The sequence below is a fragment of the Pinus tabuliformis genome, chromosome 1_1 (assembly GCF_031772625.1).
Source record: "Pinus tabuliformis cultivar Carrire ecotype Pingquan chromosome 1_1, CPIR1, whole genome shotgun sequence".
Taxonomy (NCBI): Eukaryota; Viridiplantae; Streptophyta; class Pinopsida; order Pinales; family Pinaceae; genus Pinus; species Pinus tabuliformis.
Genome location: NC_142297.1, coordinates 368,705,288 through 368,727,812, shown reverse-complemented (window position 1 = coordinate 368,727,812; position 22,525 = coordinate 368,705,288). Strand labels below are relative to the sequence as shown.

General features: G+C 36.4%; 1 pseudogene; it reads left to right on the top strand.

The window, feature by feature from the left end:
* Window positions 1-385: 385 nt before the first annotated feature.
* Window positions 386-22,525, top strand: part of LOC149213148 (polygalacturonate 4-alpha-galacturonosyltransferase-like) — a 55,111-nt pseudogene continuing 32,971 nt past the window's right edge.

The window sequence follows — 22,525 nt, the reverse complement described above, 5'->3', positions numbered from 1 at the left end:
GAAGTCCAACATTTTTGATACATTTTACATTTAATATTTGGATCTCATTGTAGGTGATTAACATGTGTCTGCAGGAATCTGAGAAACATGTATTTCATCTCATCACAGACAAGTTAAATTTTGGGGCCATGAAAATATGGTTTTTACTTAATCCCCCAGGGAAAGCTACAATACATGTAGAAAATGTTGATGATTTTAAATGGCTCAATTCCTCCTATTTCCCTATGCTTCACCAACTTGAATCCATAACTATGAAAGAGTATTATTTCAAGGCAGATCATTGGACTACACTCTCAATATGTTCCTCCAATTTGAAATATATAAATCCAAAATATTTATCCATGCTATATCATCTTCATTTCTCTCTACACAAGTTTATCCCAAAATGGACAAGATCCTTTTCTTGGATGATGATATTGTGGTGGAGAAAGATTTGATGCCCTTGTGGTCAGTAGATCTTCATGGAAGGATTAATGGTTCAGTGGAAGCTTGTGGAGAAAGCTTTTGCTGGTTTGACAAATACCTTAATTTTTCCAATCCACACATAGCCAGGCACTTTGATCCTAATGCTTGTGGTTGTGCGTATGGGATGAATGTATTTGATCTCAAAGAATGGGAGAAACAAGATATAACTGGAATATATCACAAGTGGAAAAACACAGTAAGTGTGTAGTGTGGTTTATTTATGTTAATCCCTGTGATGCTTACTTTAAAGTATTCGAAGTAAATCTGAAGGAATTAGCTAGAAAAATTAATGGGTTTTTCTTTTATTGTATGTCAGAATGAGGATAGAGTGTTGTGGAAGCTTGGAACACTACCCCCTAGATTGAACGTTTTATGGCTTGACCCATCCTTTGGACAAGTCTTGCAATGTGCTAGGTTTAGCATGGGCTATTCAGAGATTGGAAATGCAGCTGTTGTTCATTACAATGGGAACATGAAACCTTGGTTAGAACTGGCAATGATGAAGTGCAGTCCTTACTAGACAAAATATATAAAATATGACCATCCTTTCTTACAACAATGCAATATAAATGAATAGTTGTGACCTCAATATTCATACTGCAATAGATTTTCAAATGTAAAGTGTAAAGGCCCTTAATTCTGGTTGATAATTCATTCTAATTCATTTGTTTTTGGAGTTCCATGGAAGGTTTCTAGTTTATGGCTTAATGAGTCAGGCTTTTGGAGGTGTAGTGGCCTAGCCAAGTTTAAGATTTACAAATTTTATGTCCTCATTGTATTCCTTCATAGTTGGAAGTAAACTCCTATATAAGTTTTTTTTTTTTTTGTTAGTTAATATTTCTCTTTCATCAAGTAATTACACAAATTGTTCTTCCAAGAACACAAAGAAGTATGATACACAAAGATTTAGGCTTTCAAGGCAGGGCAAAACCTCTCAATAGGGGAAAACCCAACAATCGTCCTCTTATTGAATTTATTCAAAATGAGATATCCAACGCAAGACCAAAGAGTCCCTCCAAGTCAGCCCTCCTCTTTAAGTCAAGGTCAATAGTTGAGTCTCTGCCTAGTCAAAGTCGGAATCAGCTTCTGAATTTTTGTCCTTATTGCAGGTTTAGTCTCTTATTATAATACACTAACTTCCAATTATAGACTCTTTGCCTTCTATTACTGATCTTCGGCTACTACAAAAAACCCTTGACTCCTTACCACAGATATTCAGATCCTGCTGCAAATAGATAGCTTTAGATTAAGATTAGGCTTAGTCACAGACTTCAGTTTCTTCAAGTGTTGTAGACTTCTTTTTATCCTCATTTTTTCTTCTCCCGTTGGATTACAGACTTCGAGCTTTTTCACTTTCTTGGTTGCTACCCAAAAGAGGTTGAATATAGGCTAAAACACCTGGATATAATTCTCCATGAGCTTTGACTTAACTAAACAAAGAGTGACTATGCCTAGATTCTTGCCTTTGTAATGTTGAAATGTCTTGTAATCTTTGCCCGTGACAAGATGCAATAGCCCTAATTTGACAACACTGAAGCTAGCTCAATTCAGTGTTTAATTGCCATGAAAAATTCCTTCATTTTCCCATCGCATCTATGCTGCAATAGTCTCACATGGAGTGAGGGTTAATTTACACATGGACATGTCTCTTTTGATAATGAAGGCAATGTGCTAGGCTCTCATCTAATATATGTTCCTAAGATATAATAAGATTATGGTGTATGAGTTATCATCATTCTTACTCCTTAGTTATATTATATGTGCTCCCTGTCTTTGTGCTCATGGCTGAAATAAATAACTGTCCATTAAATTTCTATTAGCATCATTCATAAACTCTTGAATGATTGATGCTCCATGAAATGCATCAGCTTTGAGTTACTCATAATCCACTTTCTTGTTGAGTTAGAGATCAACTGCCATAGTTCTGGAGATGTTGCATTTTCTCAAGTAGCTACTAATTTGGTTTCTGTACAACTCTTAAGAATTTCTCTCTCCTTACCTGGAGTGTTATTAAGCATTCTTGGGTGGATTTCTACTTACTAGAGTCGTTTCCCTCTCCCTTGAGCATTATTTTCATTTTCTGGGGTGATTTTGAGCTCAATCTTGGTTGTCTAAGAGGCCGTAGGTACAAGACAAGGCCATACATAATTGTAGGAGATCGTTGGATTTCCTATTTCCCTTCATTCCCATAAATCCATCAATTACATGGGTGCTGAAATCTACAAGGCAAAGCATTCTTGATGTCTATTTATGGTAGAATGTAATTACATTATAATGTTGTTAAATTGAGATTCATTACTTAAGTGATTCATATTATATGTTGTTCCATTGGTATTGGGAATCATTAAATGAGAGCCCATTAACTACAATTAATCACCAATAATATTGGGAGGTTGTTCTGTACTAGAATAATGATCGTCCAGTATGATGTATAATGAGTATAAGGTTGAAGAAATGAATGAGGAGAAATTGCATTCAAGGGGCAGTGTGGATGAAAGTTGTACTGTAGAAAAAGAAAATACAACAGTATGGACAAATATGGAAAAATTCTGATGAAGAGCATGCAACATCAGCCAACTTCGATGAAAACACAAAGTGTGAACAGTTTGAGCTATCTAATTTCACACTTATTGCATATTCAACTGGTGGATATGTATCTTCTTGTATTGATAATATGGAAGATCAAGATTACATACAACAATGTATACACACTTTTCCCTTAAGGCAAAGAGTTGGGCAAAAGACCCTCAATGAGAACTCCGCTGAGACAAGTATCAAGTGAGTGAGCAAAAACTGTTGTAAAGATGCTAGCAGTCAATTGTCCAAGGGTGATTTTTGGATGCCCTCACAAGAACTAAATATTGTATCCCACTATCCAAAGGATCTTCTCTCAACTAAAAAGGGTATGCTAATAAATGCTTATGGGAAAAAGACACAACACATTTATCTTTGGTTGGGAGTTTATCCATATTGCCCATGATGTAAATAGTTATAATGTCATGTTGAGTAGATTTTTGGCACACCTTTAAGAAGGTATCATTATTGAATGGGGGCTAGAAATCTAAAATGTTATCCATTGAATTAGATATAGGATTATATTTATCTAGATGGGAATGTTGATATAGTTTGAGCTTGTGGGAATTAATTATTGGAGAATGCCCTATTGCATAGGAAGCTTTCGGTTGAATGAAATTTGATGAACCTACTATAGTATATGTGAGCTAAATTTTTTATTTTCAATATATTTTTGCCTTATACGATTTGTTATGACAGATGGCATATGATATGTAGGAAGCTTTTCACTCTATAGAAGATATTCATAGCCTTGTGTATGGTCAAGAAGATTCCTAAACCTCAAATGACGACAATCTCCTATTCAAAGTTAACAAAGATATTTTGGATATTAGAAAGTCATTTGTATCATGATTATGCATGGTACAAGCTCTATATACTCCAAAAAGGCTACAATAAATACTTAGCATAGAAGGATTTGTAGCTGATGGCATCATCTGGATTGTTGGCTGCCATTGTGAAATGGGATAAGGGAAATGTGAAACGAGATGAGGGAAATGTGTAGAAAAATCATATTCTAGAAACTATTTATCTTTGGTTGGGAGTTTACCCATATTGCCCATGATGTAAATAGTTATAATGTCATGTTGAGTAGATTTTTGGCACACCTTTAAGAAGGTATCACTATCGAATGGGGGCCAAAAATATAAAATGTTATCTATTGAATTAGAGATAGGATTATATTTGTCTAGATGGGAGTGTTGATATAGTTTGATCATGTAGGAATTAATTATTGGAGAATACCCTATTGCAGAGGAAGCTTTGGGTTGAACGAAATTTCACGAACCTACTATAAAATCTGTGAGCTAAATTATTTTTATTTTTAATATAATTTTGCCTTGTACTATTTCTTATGACAAATGGCATATGATATGTAGGAAGCTGTTCACTCTATAGAAGATATTCATGGCCTTGTGTATGGTCAAGATTATTCCTAAACCTCAAATTACGACAATCTACTACTCAAAGTTAGCAAAGATATTTTAGATATTAGAAAGTCATTTGTATCATGCTTATGCATGGTACAAGCTTTATATCCTCTAGAAAAGCTACAATAAATACTTAGCATAGAAGGATTTGCAGCTGATGGCATCATCTGGATTGTTGAATGCCATTTCTATTATGCCCTATGATCACAAGCATGGGGCTCAACATTTTGAGCTGGAGAATGAAAAGGAAAGAAGTTCAAGAATGGCTAGTCTTCTAAGTTTTGGGATTTAGTTTGGATTCTAAAATGGATACCAGAGAAGTGGTAAGTTATTTCAGTGAAAAGGCTTAAGTTCATCTGTCACTGTTTGAGATGTTTGCATTTGTATAGGTTTCTCTAGTATAAGTATTATATTTTATGCTTAGTTCAAGGAGTTTTCTTCCAATATGTATAATAATAATATTTTTTTTGGCAGTTGTCATGCTCAACACTTCTATCTGAAGTGGTAAGTAATAGGTACAGAGATCATTAAAGAATTTATTTTTGTAATTAAGTCTTTCCTTGATGTTGCTGAGAAATCAGAGCACACATATATTCTTCTAAGCACTTTTTATGCTTGTACAGGTTACCTCCCATATGTCTTTCCATATGTACCTTGTACCTTGTTACCTCCAAACTGGCAAGTAAATTGTTACCTTCGATATGAAGAATTACCAGCCACTGAGATAGAAATCAATGTTTCACATGCCAAATGTCCAAATGTTCAATCAAAAGCAGTACCCATAGCACCAACTCAAATCTAGATCTTCTTGGTTATTTGATAGGTTTGGGCAATGCACTTGTCCCTATAGATTAGTGAGTAGTAGGCTCTGTGTGGGTATTAGATAGTCAATTCCATTTCATTTTGTAAATAACAAATGGAAAAAATGACTTTATTGTTGTTAGATGTGAATTGTATTTACTATGATAAGTGTCAACCTTATTAAAGCAACTTCTGATATTTGGTTAATGCTTTGTGCAGGCCTCCATTCCATGTTTTACTTGCAACATCAATAAGTCAAGGCCTTCAGATCAATGGGAAACTTATATGGCGTGATGGTCAAATTTTTTACAGCTTGAATCTTTAGAATAACTCTTTTGGTCTTGCAGTTGCTAGACCTCTACAGGTATAGTTCATAAAATATGAAAATAGTTGAGATATTAGTTCTATTTACTGTAAATATTGCTAGTTTAATAGGATGTAGATGCACATCTATTTTGAGTCCCTTTCCTAAGTTTCATTCCTGGTAAATTAGGTGCCACCATTGCAGCCTGATATCTTAGCACACACACTGCTACCAATGGTACTATTTCAAAACATATCTCCTGGACTGGCAAATGCTCTTTTGTAGGTGGAAGTAAAAAATAATCAACAACTTGTTTGGTATTTTAATGATAATATTTCATTTGAAGTTTTCCTCACTGAGGATGGTAGGATGGAGCATGCAAAATTTCTGGATGTAATAATGAATGATAGGATCTAAATTTTAAGCTTTGGAAGTTTTCTTCATTGAGGATGGCAAGATGGACTGTACAATGTTTCTCGAGGTAATAATGAATGCTAGGACCATTCCCTTTCCGCCACTCTGCCCGCACCTTCGTGTCTGTTGGATTTTTAGGACTTTTGGGTCAGAAGGACTGGGCAGGATGGACAAGTCCAAGAGATCAAAAGGGGAAGAGGAAGAGCACATAGATGGTGAGCTTGTTCACTCCATTGAAAAGTTGCAGGAAATCCAGGATGGGTTTGAGATGTTAAGTTCTCATGCACTCTGAAAACTGCTTTTGGGGTTATTTTAGTTTATTTATTTATTTTTAAATTGGTTTTTTCTTTTCTTTTTTTGAAACATTTTTCCCATTCCTTTCTCTATCTATTATTTTTTTGATTGATTGGTGCATCTGTGGATTGATTGAATTTTTGCTTGTTCATGCACTGCTTGAGAATGATTTGTTATAGCCCTTAAGAGTGGGTTTGAGGAAAAGAGTGGTTTTTCAGTAAACCCACACTTCATCTTCATATTCTTTCAGTCTTTTGGATATGGGCATTTTGATTGGTTTACATATATTGTTTTTCCAATAGTGTCGGTCAAATTATTTCAAGGAAAAATTGAAACTAGAACATCCTCAAATTAGCTATTTCAGTTTTTTCACCATATCCATTTATTGTTTGGGTGTGAGTTGGTAAAGCTCGGGGTCCAACAAATGTAATATTTAATGCAACAATTCTTGATCAGTTATAGTCTGCCTGTTTACGATCAGGTTCATATTGACCTGGTGACCTGAGGCTCTCCCAATGTAGTATGTCGCACTCCTAAATCCCTTTTGGTATCAATTACAGTCTGCACATTTATGATAAGGTCATAGTGGCCTGGTCACCTGGGATACTCTCGGCCTAGTCATTGCCCCCAAATGATATAACAATGTTGCTGGACTTAATGGCAAAAGCTCGCAATTCTATTTGGTACCTACCCTTAAGGAAGGGTAGGCCTGCCTTGCCTATACGGTTGTTGACAGTTGGCTTATTCTTACATTCGTCTTTTTATTAGTTGCTGGAAATCTTTCTTGGAGGAATTAGTGGATAGAGTTTAAGTTGGATTCTAGATGAGAATCAGAGTATTCCTACATTACATATTTGTAATTTCATAGTTTCATTCAATTGAGGAAGAACCAGATTCATTGTATCACTTTTGTTTTCCCTTTCCCCACTTATATAGCGATGTTGCAGCTCTATATTTTATTTTTTCCTTCTACTTTTTCTCTCTAAGATTGAATCTAAAGTTTCCAGTACCTAGCAGAGCCTTTTTCTCTTCTATCATAAGATGCATATGTGTGTAAACCTATGTAGTTGATGAAATAAGTTTGGAGTCGATTGAAACAGTGAGATTTTGTTGTGGCGGTGATGATGAATCATTTTTTCAATTGAGCATAACATGTCTATATGATATAATGGGGAAAAATGGAAAACAAAGTGAAAATTTTAAAGGGTGCATTGAGCTGTTGTCTTTCGGCTATTCATCTCCAGTTATGTTGAATGTTAGAAATGGGGGCCAACTGTAAAACTTTGTTTCTTTCATGCGACTGCAGAAATCAGTCTCCAAATAAATTGAAAATGTCTTGGTGCACTCTGGTTTGTTCTATCACTAGTCTTACATGGGATGTTTGTATTCAAGTCATTCAGGTTATTATTTTTTTTAGTTATTATATGATGTCCAACTATGTGGGGCCTTCTACATGGGTAAATTGCACTTGGGTATTATGGACAATTGAGTCCTCAATTATTTTTTGTGCTTTGCCTTTCACTATAGGGTCTTTAACATTCATTATTGTTTGATACGGTGAACATTAAATATCATCTGCCCTTCTTTGCGCTTTGCCTTGGACTACAGGGTCTCTAACATTCAATATTGTTTGATACGCTGAGCATTAAATATCATCTTCCCTTCACCATAAACCATAAAAAAATAAAGCTTTATTTATATATAGTTTATTTGAATGAAAAAAAGGGAGAGAGCTGTTGTTTCAATTTCTCTAGCATGGCATACACCAAACTGTGAAACACATCATTTCTATTAACAAAATAAGTATGCAGTTCATCGAATTAAAAATTGAATTATAGCCAAGCTACAAGTTAGAACACCCATTTTTAAAAATCCCCTTATCAGGGAACAACATGGAAATATTCTTATTTCCATTAGAATCAAGTGTCAAGGCTATGATACGCAACTTAATGTTATGAACATTGCAGCCTGTTTACATGAGATCGCCGTTGTGAACTAATGGCATTCTAGGAAGGGGTGTCTTCCTTGTGTACAATCTGAAACAAGTTGTTCATTAGATATATCAAATTTTCTGATAATACAACATTTAATAATCATGTGATTATGGATTCTATGAATAGCAATAATGGGATACATAGGACTGAGAATTGACCATGGTTGGCAATGTCTAATCTTAGTAATTAGGCATGGAATACTGCAACTGAAGAAGGTGAAGATATCAATCTACAGCAGAAGGCCTCTGTTTTGGGTCTTGTTCCAAGCATGTATTCTATAAATTCCTCAACAGCTCAGACACATTCAGTCCACTTGTCCTAATAAGGTGTCCAGTACTCCACACATCAACCTTAACCCCATGAACACCCCTAGACATCTCAGAAGCATGGTTCAAGCCACTAAGATTATGAGGGTAAATTTGAGGTGCACCAATGGCATCCTCAAAATCTATTGTAAGCCACTCATCTGATTCAATGTTCTTCATCACGTTATCCCACCTGAGATCCCTGTGCATAAACAAAAGGGTGTGCAAAGACACCACTGCCTTGGTCACAAATTTCAGAGCTTCCACAACCTCTTTGGGTTTGTTCGTAGTTTTTAATTTTTATGTTTTTTCTTTAATTTAAAATCAACGACTATAAATGTAATTTTAAGGATTGCCATAACTCTTCACTTGGTTTGGTGTTTGGGTTTGTTTGTAGTTTTTAATTTTTATCTTTTGGCTTTTTTCTTTAATTTAAAATCAATGATTATCAGATTGGCATAACTCTTCACATAATTTTTTAAAGTGTGCTAGCTCAATGGAAAGCATCTTCTTTAGGAGGTTACATGAATTAATCAATGATTTTGTAGTTCATTTTTAATTAAATATTTTTTATATCGATTTATTTCAATGGTGAGATATTTTTGGATTCATTGTTTTATATTGCCTCTAAAGAGACGAAAGTGATCTTTAAATAAAAAATTTATCGTCTCTAGAGAGACAATAGCTAGTATTCAAGACATATTGTCTCTAATCCAAGTGTTGTCTTTAGAGAGACAAAAATTAAATTGTCTCCAGTGAGACAAAAATGAAATTGTCTCCTAAGAGACAATAATGGTTGTGTGATATACTCCATTTATAGAGACAATATTTTTTAAGACAATAATCTTTAAAACAATATACTTTAACACAATATTTTTCAAGGCAATAATATTGAAGACACTATTTTTTGAGACAATAATCTTTAAGACAATAATTTTTGAGGCACCAGTTTAAAGACAATATTTAAGACAATACATAATTTTTTTTGTCTTAAGTTAAGACAATTTACCCAAAAATTGTCTCAAATATTGTCTTAAAACCCTCCATTATGAAGTAGTGTAAACTAACTGTATATCAACACATAGTGAGTCCTAGCTAGATAAACTGATAATATTGCACTGCATTTATTCTTTCCCATACCTGCCATGCAATAATAATGTACTTAACCAAAACCAAAAGAAAAGAAATCGATGATGCCTTTGTGTAGACAAAAAAGAGAGCGAAATCATTAACCATGACATATTTGTGCATATACTACACTGAAGAAATATTTAACTACATGTACTGCACTGAAGAAATATGAAACAAGATATCACATAAATATCTATAAGTATGTAACAATAAGTACACTTAAATTTAATTAGATACATTTAAATAAATATATACATTAAATTTAATTTTGATTGATAAGTTTTTATTTAATTTGTTTATTTAATTAATTATTCAATTAACTACTTATTAGGAGATATCACAACCCAACCATAAAATCATTAAAACAAAGTAACCAGGCAGGTAGGTTTTTCTCATACATAAATCAGAATTAGAATATCCCAACATCCATCTTCTTCTATTTATAAGTAAATAGAGTATCTGGCTCTAAACTAACTATATATCAACACATAGTTAGTTTTAGATAAACAGATAATCTTAGACTGCATTTATTCTTTCCCATACCCGGCATGCAATAATAATGTACTTAACCAAAACCTTGAATTGATATGGGAATGCCTTATAAGTAGACTATTTGGATCTAAACTAAGTATATATCAACACATAGTCAGTCTTAGATAAACAAATAATCTTCGACTGCATTTATTCTTTCCCATACTTGCCATGCAATAACAATGTAATTAACCCTAAGGAAATTCATGACATATTTAATGCCAAAATTATTAACAATGACATATTTGTGCATATAGTGCATAAATTTTAGAGAGGAAATAAAAAGCCACTTAGTATAAGTTTCTCTAGTTAAGTTGCCATTACCTGGTGTCATAAGTTGCTCTACAAATTTATCAGGTTGTTGTTGCCGCCACCTTTGTTGTTGTTATTCATGGTGTTGTTTTTCTTGGTGTTGTTATTGTTGCTGACGACAGGATTGTCATCGATCTTGCTGCTTTTTTCGCTGATCTTGCTGCTGTTTCGGTCAACCTTGTTGTTATCACCGCTGACGTTATGCCCTGCTTGTACCAAATTGTTCATTTTGTTGGCTTACGGATATTGAAACTTGAACGTCTTCGAAGGCAACAAGATTCCCACTTCTGCAAAAAAAAATAGCTTCAGTTCAACAATACATAACGTGGACATTGATAAGTTACTGTGAATCAATGCTTAACATGGACATAGAATATGAGCAAATCAATGATATCTCACAGATTAGAAATATAAAACCATAGCTTGCCTTATATAGAAGTAGGCGAACTCCAAACTCATATTTGAAAACCATCTACACTCCCAACCAGGGTCAAGTTTTGAAGTTTTCATGTATTAAATTTACATGAATGACATCATCAATCATGCAAAGACCAGCGTCACGAGGATGACATATTGTGGACGCCCCGTTGAGCAGACAAGTTATTCTTTTTGAGATTGAAGTGTTTAATCATAAATGTGATTTTTTTATTTTATCATGGGACTCAGTGACCCCTTAGCATAGTCTTGTAAGAAAACTTTTTTTTTTTTTTGTGGACTTTTACCATGTGAATTTAGGTATCACATGTGGCTTTATACCTCCGAAGGAAAATCTAGTATGGTTATATGAAAATCTGGTCTATGTGGTATACTTTTTAATTATTATTAATAATAAGGTAATCTTGCATTGAATTTAGGTATCACATGTAACTCTATACTTCCGAAGGAAAATCTAGTGTATGTGTGGTATATTTTTTAATTATTACTAATAATAAGGTCTTTTTATGTAAGATAATAATATGTTTGTCTATGCAAGATATTTTGGTTTTGGTAGTCTTGTTAATAAATGTTTTTTTTTTTTTTTTTTGAGAATTTATTTTAATAGAATCACTTTATTTATTATTCTTTTAGAAATGTATTTTTGGTGGTTAATGTTATTAAAAATGTATATAGTTTTATCTAGTATCAAGTGTTTTCATGTAATAATATTAGCTCGATTCATAATAAGATTACTATTATAGATATTTGGTGGCTATTGAAGATATTTTTAAGGAAAAACAATTGAGTTCAAAATTGGAGGGTTCACCCCTCAAATCAGTTGTGATGAATCTCTCATACTACTTTATAAACCATTCATTTGAACATAAGTTGGGGTAGTGGAGAACCTATGGCCTGCCTCCTTATATTTTGTTTCAAGTTGAAAAGAGGTTTCATAAAGCCCTCCCTTTGACTGCTACAATTTTGTTTTTTAGGAAGGAGTTTGAGATTGTAAGTATTGTAGTTATTTTTAAAATTTCATGAATAAAAGTAGCCTTGATGATCTCATCCACAAATTAAGGCATTGTGTTATGTAAGCTTATCCATGATTTGTAATTATTAGCACAAGACACCATTAAAATCATGTCAATAGTTGGCATCTTCAATATACAAGTCTCAATATAATCTATTCACATGTTGGAAGTAAATCCAAGGATTATAAAAAGACAAATGTGATGGGATGATAAAATTCATGTATACTTTGCAAAGAAAAGGTTGCAAGATATTTCAAAGATTAACAAGGTGTCACAATCATAACATAACCTTGCACTTGTTGAACCACACGTGGTATGCTGAAGGAGAATGGTAGTTTTAAAAACCATCAGAAAAGACTCCATGTACCGCTCATAAATTGTTATGCTCTTGACCTGCGAGAAATTCCAGAATACCAAATATGCAAAGAAATACAACCTAGAACGTAGAACTAAATGAGAAAAACAACAAGTATTTTGTTATTAAGAGATGAAAGTAGTGTTCACTTGCCTCTTCAAGGGGGAAACCTCCAACAGAAAAGAGCTCGATTACAAAATAAGATTCAATATATCTCAATGGGGAGTCTTTATCATTTATATAGGATTCATACTTATTGTGACCTTCCCAAGCTATTGTCCTCGCATTAAAAATAATGTACATAGACTTTTAAAGAGACAACTTGTCACTGTACTATTTCAGGGGAGTTATTCTTCTTAGACACCCATGTATTGTGGCCATAACTCCTCTTAGACACCCACTTATTGTGGCCTTGCCAAGCTATCGTCCTCGCATTAAAAATAATGTACATAGACTTTTAAAGAGACAACTACTCACTATACTATTTCAGAGGAGTTATTCTTCTTAGACACCCATGCATTGTGGCCATAACTCCTCTTAGACACCACTTATTGTGGCCATGCCAAGCTATTGTCCAAAATACAATTTTTTAGAATTTATTTATCAGTGTGGTAAACTCAAAAATCTTTCTAAGCAAGCTATGATGTCCTCCTCAGTAATCCATGATGTCTCATGATTGTTTCCCAATTATTTTTACTCTAACTACATCTCTATTTTTATTTTCAAGATGTCAATACTTTCTAAAAATACTTAAAAACAATGAAAATCCCTTGTCACAATATTTAAAACTCTAATAATAATTTAAGTAAAACACCTATTGTCTCATTACCTCCTAAAATTAGTCGCTCCTCTTGAAATTGTCTTTCCTTTCGAAGTTGCCATCTTCTCAAAGCCTTCTAGAGAAACAATTTTGGTTATTTCTTTCGTACTAGGATATTGTATATGAAGCTATGTTGGGAATAATGGAATATATTTTTTGGCTAATCCCCCATTAAAAACGCATTATGAGAAATATAACTATTACGCTTATATGCATGCATGTTATCCACTTATTTGGTATATGCATATTTGGATCTATATCTTGAACTTATACAAATTATCCTTAATTATAGAAGTAGTGTTCATTGACTATTTCATTTAAAAAGAATAAATTGCAATGGATGTTAACCTCATTGTTGAATGGTGATAATTTTGTCAAAATATTAGAAAAGCCATGAAGAAAGTCTACTTGGCTTATAGCGCTCCACTAACATGCAAATATTGCATGATTGAATCTTGTAATATCCCAACATTAAAATTTTAATTAGATATGGTACACTGTAGGTGTTCTAATGAAATTCTTGCACTAAAAACACCTAACACAATAAAGATCTAAGAATGCAGCTTCTTCTTTACGTAAATAAATAGAAACAAAATTACATGCCCACACAAGACCTACTAAAGCCCGTGCCTTGGCATGTATGGCTGCCTATCAACAAAGAAATTAAATATATTGAAGCACAATCGTAGATCCTAGATGCATCCACTAAACAAATTACTCCCATGGGTTTTCATACCTAGGATCAACTAGAACTAGCCTTGCCAAGTTCACAACAAAAGCCAAATAGATAAATAACTCTCCTATCCCCTTTTATAGGCTTGATTGACTCTTTAGAGACTTTATTTTATTGTTTTCCCTCGAAAAAGAAAGGCAAATACCATGGGAAACTGCCACATTAAATACCATGGGAAGATTCCATCCACTTTGACCATATCCAAATATATACATATTACAAATCCTCCCACCCAAAGATTGTTTGCCCTTAGGTAATCCACTTCTATCCACAAAAGAAGCATTTTTATATTGATATTGAGATCCCATACAACCCAATGTGTTATTCCATGCCTCCATTCTAAATGATCATGAATGGATCGTTCGATACCTGAATCCAAAACAATCCTTTGGTCAATACTTCCCCCAATGGATTCTTGTAGATTCCAATGCCACCTAAGTCCTAGGACATGCTGGTTATAACACCACCTCAGCCCTCCATCATTGCTTGTGCTTGAGGACCCAAGTTGCAATATGCCCTTGGCTAAGAGTATCCCGTTAATAGAGTTCCAACTCATAATCTCTTGTAAATCCATCTCGTGGGAAGTATATAATGCACGAATCCCTGCAAATGGAATAAATCTACCATGCTGATGTTGCCTAATGCTCAACTCATGTTGCTCCACCCGATCACCCATCATGATCCATTTGTATAAATGTTCCTTGCTATCCTCAATGTATAATGGCAGGTTGGTATAGCTGCAAGCCTTATCTATGTACTCTTGTAGAGGACTACTCTATAACTCCCAAATGTACTCCTCTTCCTACCTTATGAGGGACTTGAGTCATTCCTCAACACTAGACAACTAGGTCATTGATTCAAAACATACCCCTATGAGGTTCTCAAATTTTCTATTCTCCTATAAGAAAGTGTCTCAGGCTGCCCCAACTCTCTACTTCAAAATCGTAAGATCTGTCTTGAAATGCATGATCCTTTCCCAAAAGTCGTCTACTAGAAATTCTTGTGCCCTGCAGAATGTCTCTATATTTGACTGCACCAGATGCCCCATGACCACAACTTTAACTTGAACCTTTGTTTGACCCTCCAGAAATGGCTTATCTTGCATACTATATTTGTCATGATACCCTACATGATCATGCTCATCATGTCAGTTTATTATTATTTCCTTCTCATTTGGTTCTCCTAGAATGTCTTCTTCCTAGTCTTTTTCAAATGTGGGGATAAGTTGTGCAGCCTCTTTGATTGTCAAAAATGGATGTATTGGTGGATTGTTATCTATAGCTGATTGTCCATACTCTTTATGGATGTTATCTTAGATATCTATAGACTCAACTACCTCATCATCAAGAGGAATTCCCTCCTTCCTTTCTTGCTTTAGTAATTGTCAAGTTAATTGATTATCATCGACTTGTCCTATAAGTTTCTCTGAAAAACATGGTGTTGTTGCTCACTATTTGTACTTGACTACTTGGATCCTTCATAGGTTCTCTTCTAAAAACCGGTGAAGCCAACTATGGATGAATCTTCATGATCTACCCTTGTTTCCTCTTATCACCTGGACATGAATGGTTAAGGGCCCAAGGTCCCTTACATATAAAGCATAGTCCTCTCATCCTTAGTTCAGTATTGATGCATATTTTGTTCTTGCTTCCTCCATCAATCCTTATCAACTCCTTCGTAGCGAGCACCCATTTGAGTAATTTTATGTTTTTCTTGACAAACCTCTCGACTAGATCATAGCATCCCTGTGTTCCTTCCTCCAAATGGTCAACAATTTACATCTTAGTATCTTGGATATGTCAGCATGACCTTCTAATAATAGAGACAAAATATTTTGTATGCTTGTTTTGACATGGTCTGAATGAGATTATGTAATACTGGTGTAAAAGTTATGGAGCAACTAAAAGATCAAATCATCATATTCCAAATTCAGTATGAATGTGCAAAAGTTGAATTCTGCCATGATTGTTAAAATTTCTACATCGGTTCTAAAAGGTAGAAAGCATGATGTTATTCAACCCTTTAAGGCCTTCCACGATCAACTACAATATCTCCCTGATAAGATAATTATTGTAAGACAATACTTGGGATGTTAAAGCTATGATCTTGCTGATACAAGAAGCAATTGTGAGCTTGACCTCTTCACAAGGATGCTCCGAGAGTTTGGGTTGTATTAATGTAAGCATAGATGGCCTGAGATTCCAACTAAGTTTCCTCCATTCTGGTTACCCCACCTCTAAGAGCCATGTGTCTAATTCCTCCAATTTCTGAAGGTCTATGATTGACTTTGCTCGTTGCAATTAAGATCCATGTGCGAAGAATTTTACTCCTCTTCCTTGTCCTTCCTTCACTTCCCATGGGCATTTTGTTGCATAATGGCATAGACCATTTTTGAGAAAGACTTGCTATTCTATTATAAAGTGGTATTGCTAAGAAAATTCCCCATGCTTCTTTTATTTTATCTAGAATTTTGTTCAAAATTTTATGAGTGTTTTCTAGGGAAAGTCCCATCTCTCCTCATACCAAAGCATGAATACACTAATTCTTCAATGGATTTCGCCCCAAGATAAGGTAAATACAAACTTGATTGGTAATAGTAAGATGATTGTACCACCTCCTTCCTTTCCTATTCCCTTTTCTTTTTTTTTTAACGCAAAATCTCCTTTCTATGGTCAAACTCCAAAATTTGACAAACCCCTTGTCAAATGCTAAAACCAATCAAACTTTTCAAAACTATAAACATGGTTTAGTCAGATCTGTTTCTAGGTTTTGTCGAGAGCTATGTGTTGGGTTGTTTGACCTCTATCCCATCCTGCTTAGCCCTTGATCTGCTCTAATTTACTCGTCAAAGTTGAATTTATCCCCTTAGGGCTTCTAGTACGCTTCCACCTTTATAGGAGGAGTTTAGCTGACTAAGAAGTTTGAGTTTCTCCAGCACTTTCAACCATATTTTCCAGATCTGTACCCTTTTCTTTCACACCTCCAAAGATAGGTTGTTTCCATCCATGGTTTCATATTAAAACTTGTTTGGTCATTGGCCTTAGGGTCCCATTAGTTGCCCTAGGATTTACACCCATCTACATATCTCTTTGTAGCTATCTTCCTCTCTGGTTTTTTTTTGTTGTTGCACCACTTTCCAGTAGCCTAGTGTCATTTCATCCCAGTCACACCAACACTTAGATCCCTTGAAATTTTTAGTGTGTTTTCAGTAGATTTCACCGCCAACCAACACAGTGTTTGCAAATTCAATTTGGGTTGGGTTTAGTTAATGGTTTTGTTGTTCATTTACTATTGTTAATTTTAGTTTATTTTCAACAATATTTTTTATTTTTTACAAATATGATCTGGGCTTAATCAATAAATACACTTGCACACACAAGCACACCTTAAGCGAAGGGCAGTTGGTTTGCACCCCCAAGCCAAGACTGAACATAATAAATTTATCTCCCCTCATCGAGACAAAGTCATATTGTTGATCTCCCTTCACCATTTTCATGTCACATGTGTATTACCACCATTGTGCCACCAAGGCGTTTGTCACAGATACTCTAATAGCTTCATCCTATTTTCCACTCAGGCATATTACTCCTCCGTAATGGGTTCGAGTTCATAGCTCTTTGAGTCCCCATACCAAATCTTCTCGTGGTTCATCTAATTTTGAGCCTCCTTCACCACATATTGTCACCATGTTTGGACCCACAGCTGGTGTAGCAACCCAACTTGGTGTTGGCTCCAGTTCTACCTTACTGATCACATCTAGAGGAGCACTCTCATGAACTGTTCAGAAAACTCCCATAGTCCCTTTTATGGATGCCTCAAGTCTCTTGGATTTTAACCAGTTGATAAATGACCCAATACACCACAATGCTGCTTGGCATGCTATGTCGACTAAGCTTCCCTCAAATATCCCAAAGTTCGAGGGTAATTCTGGAGAGGATCCTACCGATCATGTTCGCTCCTTCCACATGTGGTGTTCATACAACTCCATTACCAATGACTTCATTGGTTTTCAGCTATTCCAATGCACGCTCACTAGAGACGCTACAAAATGGTATGTAGACTAGCCCGCCACATTTCATTCCATTTTCGTGACACTTGTTAAATTGTTCCTCTCATATCTCTAGCTACCTCTCCAATACGACACTGGTAAAAATATATTGACCTCATTTCATCAGTCCTCTTCCACTTATGTTTCCGACCATGTTCAAGAGTAACATAGAAGGAGGAGTACATGTCGTGCCCCGCAGTTCAAAGACCGTGTCTATCTAGATTGGTTTCTCAGGAGCCTTTTAGCACCCATTGGAAAAGATGCCACGTCCCATTTTTGTCAAACTGAGGAAAAGGCTCTCCAAACCGCTCTAAGATATGACCTAATTTATGTGCAATCTGGTTCTGTCTATACCATCATTCCAAACCTTCCCCATCTTGGATATTCTAATGCACCGAGGGAATCTCACATTGCCAACGATATTTTTGGAACCCTTTCACATCCTTCCCCATATACTTAACAAAGTTATGGCCATCCACAGGGGGTCACCGGTTCCTCCAACACTTATGCCCCTCCTGCTAGCAACATGTTTTCAGGGCCCCACCCTATCTACCAAACCATTTCCGACCCCTCAAGCATTAATATCGCAGCCTCCCATGCATCCTCAGCCCCCACAGCTACTGCCCCCTTAGGGTCAGGTGTTTGCATAGTAGAGTCCAACCAAACCGCAAAATTTGAAGAAAAATAATAAGGGGAAGGGTAATTTGGTAACAAGGGTAACCAAGGTAATCAAGGTAATCAACCTAGTGAATCCTAGGGCAACCAGCCTAACACCAACAAGCAATAATAGGGAAGCCAACCCAATAAAAACAAGGCTATTCGTACGAACAAGCCTTGTGCATGTTGTGGTGTACATGGCCATTATACACATGAGTGTCCTATCTTACCCAGATGCGCCAAATGTGGGAAGCTCAAGGAGGTTCTGGAGGCCAACAATTGCCTCAAAATCCTACACCATCTCAACCGACAGTGCTTACAAATCCTTTCCCTCAACAAGGATTTGTTTCTTCTCAACCTCACCCAGGTCAAGCAGCCCACCCTCCCCAACCTTCTGGTCCCAGTGACTACCATATGCTCATGATGAGGTCTGACGAGGTTAATCCCTCCGATATCAACTTGCAAACTCGACAGCATAAATAGGATAAGCCATCAACTTCGTTTGCCACTAAGTCCAAAACCAAAGCTTCTACTAAGCCTATTACGACATCAAATGTTCCATTACAGATCCCCCAACCTAAAGCTGAGGCAATTCACAAGATACCAAAGGTACCATTATGCCATAACACGGCTTCTAACCAAGATGCCCATACATATAGTATAGTAAATGACTTGGCACAATCACCTGCCGCCATGTCAAAGCTAGATGTACTCCATTCATGCCCATCTCAAAAGAAAGCTCTAATAACTTCTTTGGGCGTAGTATGTCCTTCTGATGGTTGTTTGATTATTGTCCTAGTTGATACATCAAAAAATCCCCCATTGCCTTGCTCCGTTGCTTTCTAGGTACTAGTCCAAGTCCGTAATGTCATCATCTCCTGATGCATTACTGATGATGGTGCATCCACCTATGCGATGTTCGCTACCATTTGGAAAAAACTTTAGTCACCTGAGTTGTCCCCCTCCACCATCACTTTGCATGCTTCAGACAAACACTCCTCCTAGCCTCTTAGCATGTACCACAACTATCCAGTGACCCTTGCGAGCAAGACTGTCCATGTAGATATTGAGGTTATTGATGCCCCTTTAGATTACAACATTCTCTTTGGTTGTAGTTACACATATGCCATGTCAGCTATCGCATCTACGACTTTCTACATGATGTGCTTCCCCCATGAAGGGAAGATCGTTACCATAGATCGGTTGACTTACTACGAGCCGAAATCTGTGACATACCATGAGTCCATTATCTCATCAATGTTGAGTAAGAAGTCTTCAACTCCTCTCACTAGTGTTTCACCAAGAGTCTATAAAGATTTCTCATTGTTGGGTTATTTCCCTGGTCCTCCCCCTCTCATCTTAGAGCCTAAATCTTCCAGCGTCACAGGTTGTCCTCAAGCAGTCTAGTACATTCGATCCACAACGAGCTCCTCCGCACCATGTGGTTACCATTCTAGCCGAGCCATCCATATCCACCCCATAGGACCTCCTCCATTTGTGGGTGCCTCTCCTCTCTTCCCCCAGCAACTGTTCCTCTAGGTCTCAACCATCCAAGAGTTGTTCCGCCGGGACATTACCTTGCAGTTCAGATACCATTCTTATTTCGCCCTCCTGCAATATTTTATGTCCCTGTCATTGCTTCGTTGGTCCTTCCTAACATGACTTTAGGGATCCCCATATGGTACATTGATCCCCCTGCAAGCATTCTTCATCGTCAGCTAAGACCTTATCGTGCTCTGACCCTGGTTCAACTGGTCTCTATGGCCCCTACCACTACATTAGTTCCATCACAACCTCAAGAGAAACCCACTCCTGTTGCGAAAGCATCTCAACAGGGGGAAAAGCTAAAAGGAAAGAACCTAAGGACAAGGCTCCCCAACCTCCTCCAGTCCCCAAGGCCCCAAAGTCATCACCTCTGTGTGCTTTGTGTAAAGTTGTGGGGCACGCAACCAATAATTGTCCTAAGGTTCCTCATCTCAAACCTTTGGTTCATGAAACATTCTCTGAGTCAAATATCTCAAAATTCCATGTTAACTTATCGGGTCCACCCAATAAACTCAGAACATTACCCAAAAATCACCCTTGTGCCCTGTGTGATCATCATGGTGACTAATCCCATTTTTTCCCTCATCTCAACGAATTTTGTGATTTCCTTAAGGCACTTCGTGAATATGAGATCACTCATAATGGATCTCCTTCTCCTCTTCCTCTAGATTTTTTTACCAATAGCAAACCAGAATAGGGGGAATCTGGTCCCACCATCGTGATCCCTTCCTTAGATGTCGAGATGATGGACACCACAGGCCATATCCTTTACATGTCATCATCCTTGAGTTCCTCATAGGCAATCCTTTCTAATGTTTCTGAGCATGCTTCTATTCAAAATCTTTCGATAGAATCCTAGGTCTCAATATACATAGTTCCTTCATCTACTATCTCATCTTCTACCATTCCATATGATGCATATGTGAACCTTCTTTCTCAGGTTCATGCACTAGGTACCGCGACGCATGATGTAGTCAATATTTGTCTCATCTACTCATCTTCCATTTTGATGATGACATCATGGAAGCTATGTCTACCCCTAATTACCCTTGCATTTAGGCAAGGGGGAATATTTTTTGGAGGATCCTAAAGGCCATTTCCCTCCTAATAATCCCAATGCAATCTACCTAAAGAAATTTTTCTCACAGCTTATCTCTTTGATTTGCATGTCTTTATTTCTGTCATGAAGTTAGGTAGGATGCATCATCTCATCTATTGTATTTTTCAACTTTCAGATGGATCCATCATTCACACCATATATCGGTCATGTTGATGGTGCAAGTCACTTCTCTAGGAATATAACCTCAATAGCCTAGGCCATTTTTACCCCCTTGCATACATTAGTCCTTTCGAATGCTATGTGCATTGGATCTGCCACCAATAACCAGGCCGAATATGATGCAGTGATAGGTTTGTTAGTCGATTCCCTTTCTCATCGCATCCTTCATCTTCATGTTCGTTTATATTCCTTGCTACTTGTCATGCAATTGAATGGTGTGTATCATGTGCATAACCAAGTCATATTTAGAAAATATCTGTGTTAAGCTGTTGGTACGTGAATTTGAAACCATTACTTTTAGTTAAGTTCCTAGAGCCCAAAATAACTATGTAGATACCATTGCAAATAATATTCTAGATTGGCATTTATCACATGTATACCACAGAATACGACCATAAACAAAACACATGGTGAACCATCATCGTCATATAAAAATGCATAATCATATTATGTATCATATAAGTGTTCGGAGCCCATAGCTCTAAATACATCCAACATGCCCATAACATGTTACAAAAATCAAAATCAAAGGAACACACATGTCCCCATATCTACTCACTATCCGAACGATCACGCACCAAAGGCTCTGCCCCACCTGCACGTAGAACACATACTGCATGACCAACCATCGCCATGCACCGCATGGTACCTCGCCACTCTAAGGGCAGGCCGTTACAATCATATATGTATCGATCATCTAGCTCATGCCATCCATGCTCAGAAACTCTAGTCAGGAGTACCCCACATCTACAGTGTAGATAAACGAGTAGCACACTATCCTCTGGACCCTGACAATATGATGATGTTCCCCAATCTGCAACCACAGCCGTTGCGACTCGTCCTACATTTCTTGCCAGTTTTACCGGTGCTATGTTTTCATACCACATATTTTACACTTAGTACGATATACATGTGATAAAAATATGAAATGCACCATAAAAATAGCAACTTAACAATTACCGTTTCGTCCCCATGCTTGCCTGAATGAAAGTGGCAAGTCAGAATCTCCCTGATAGGTCATCCTGCTATAAGTATAATCATCAAGCTAGAGGGGCATTTGATCCCAATACGCAAGAAACATGCGTTGG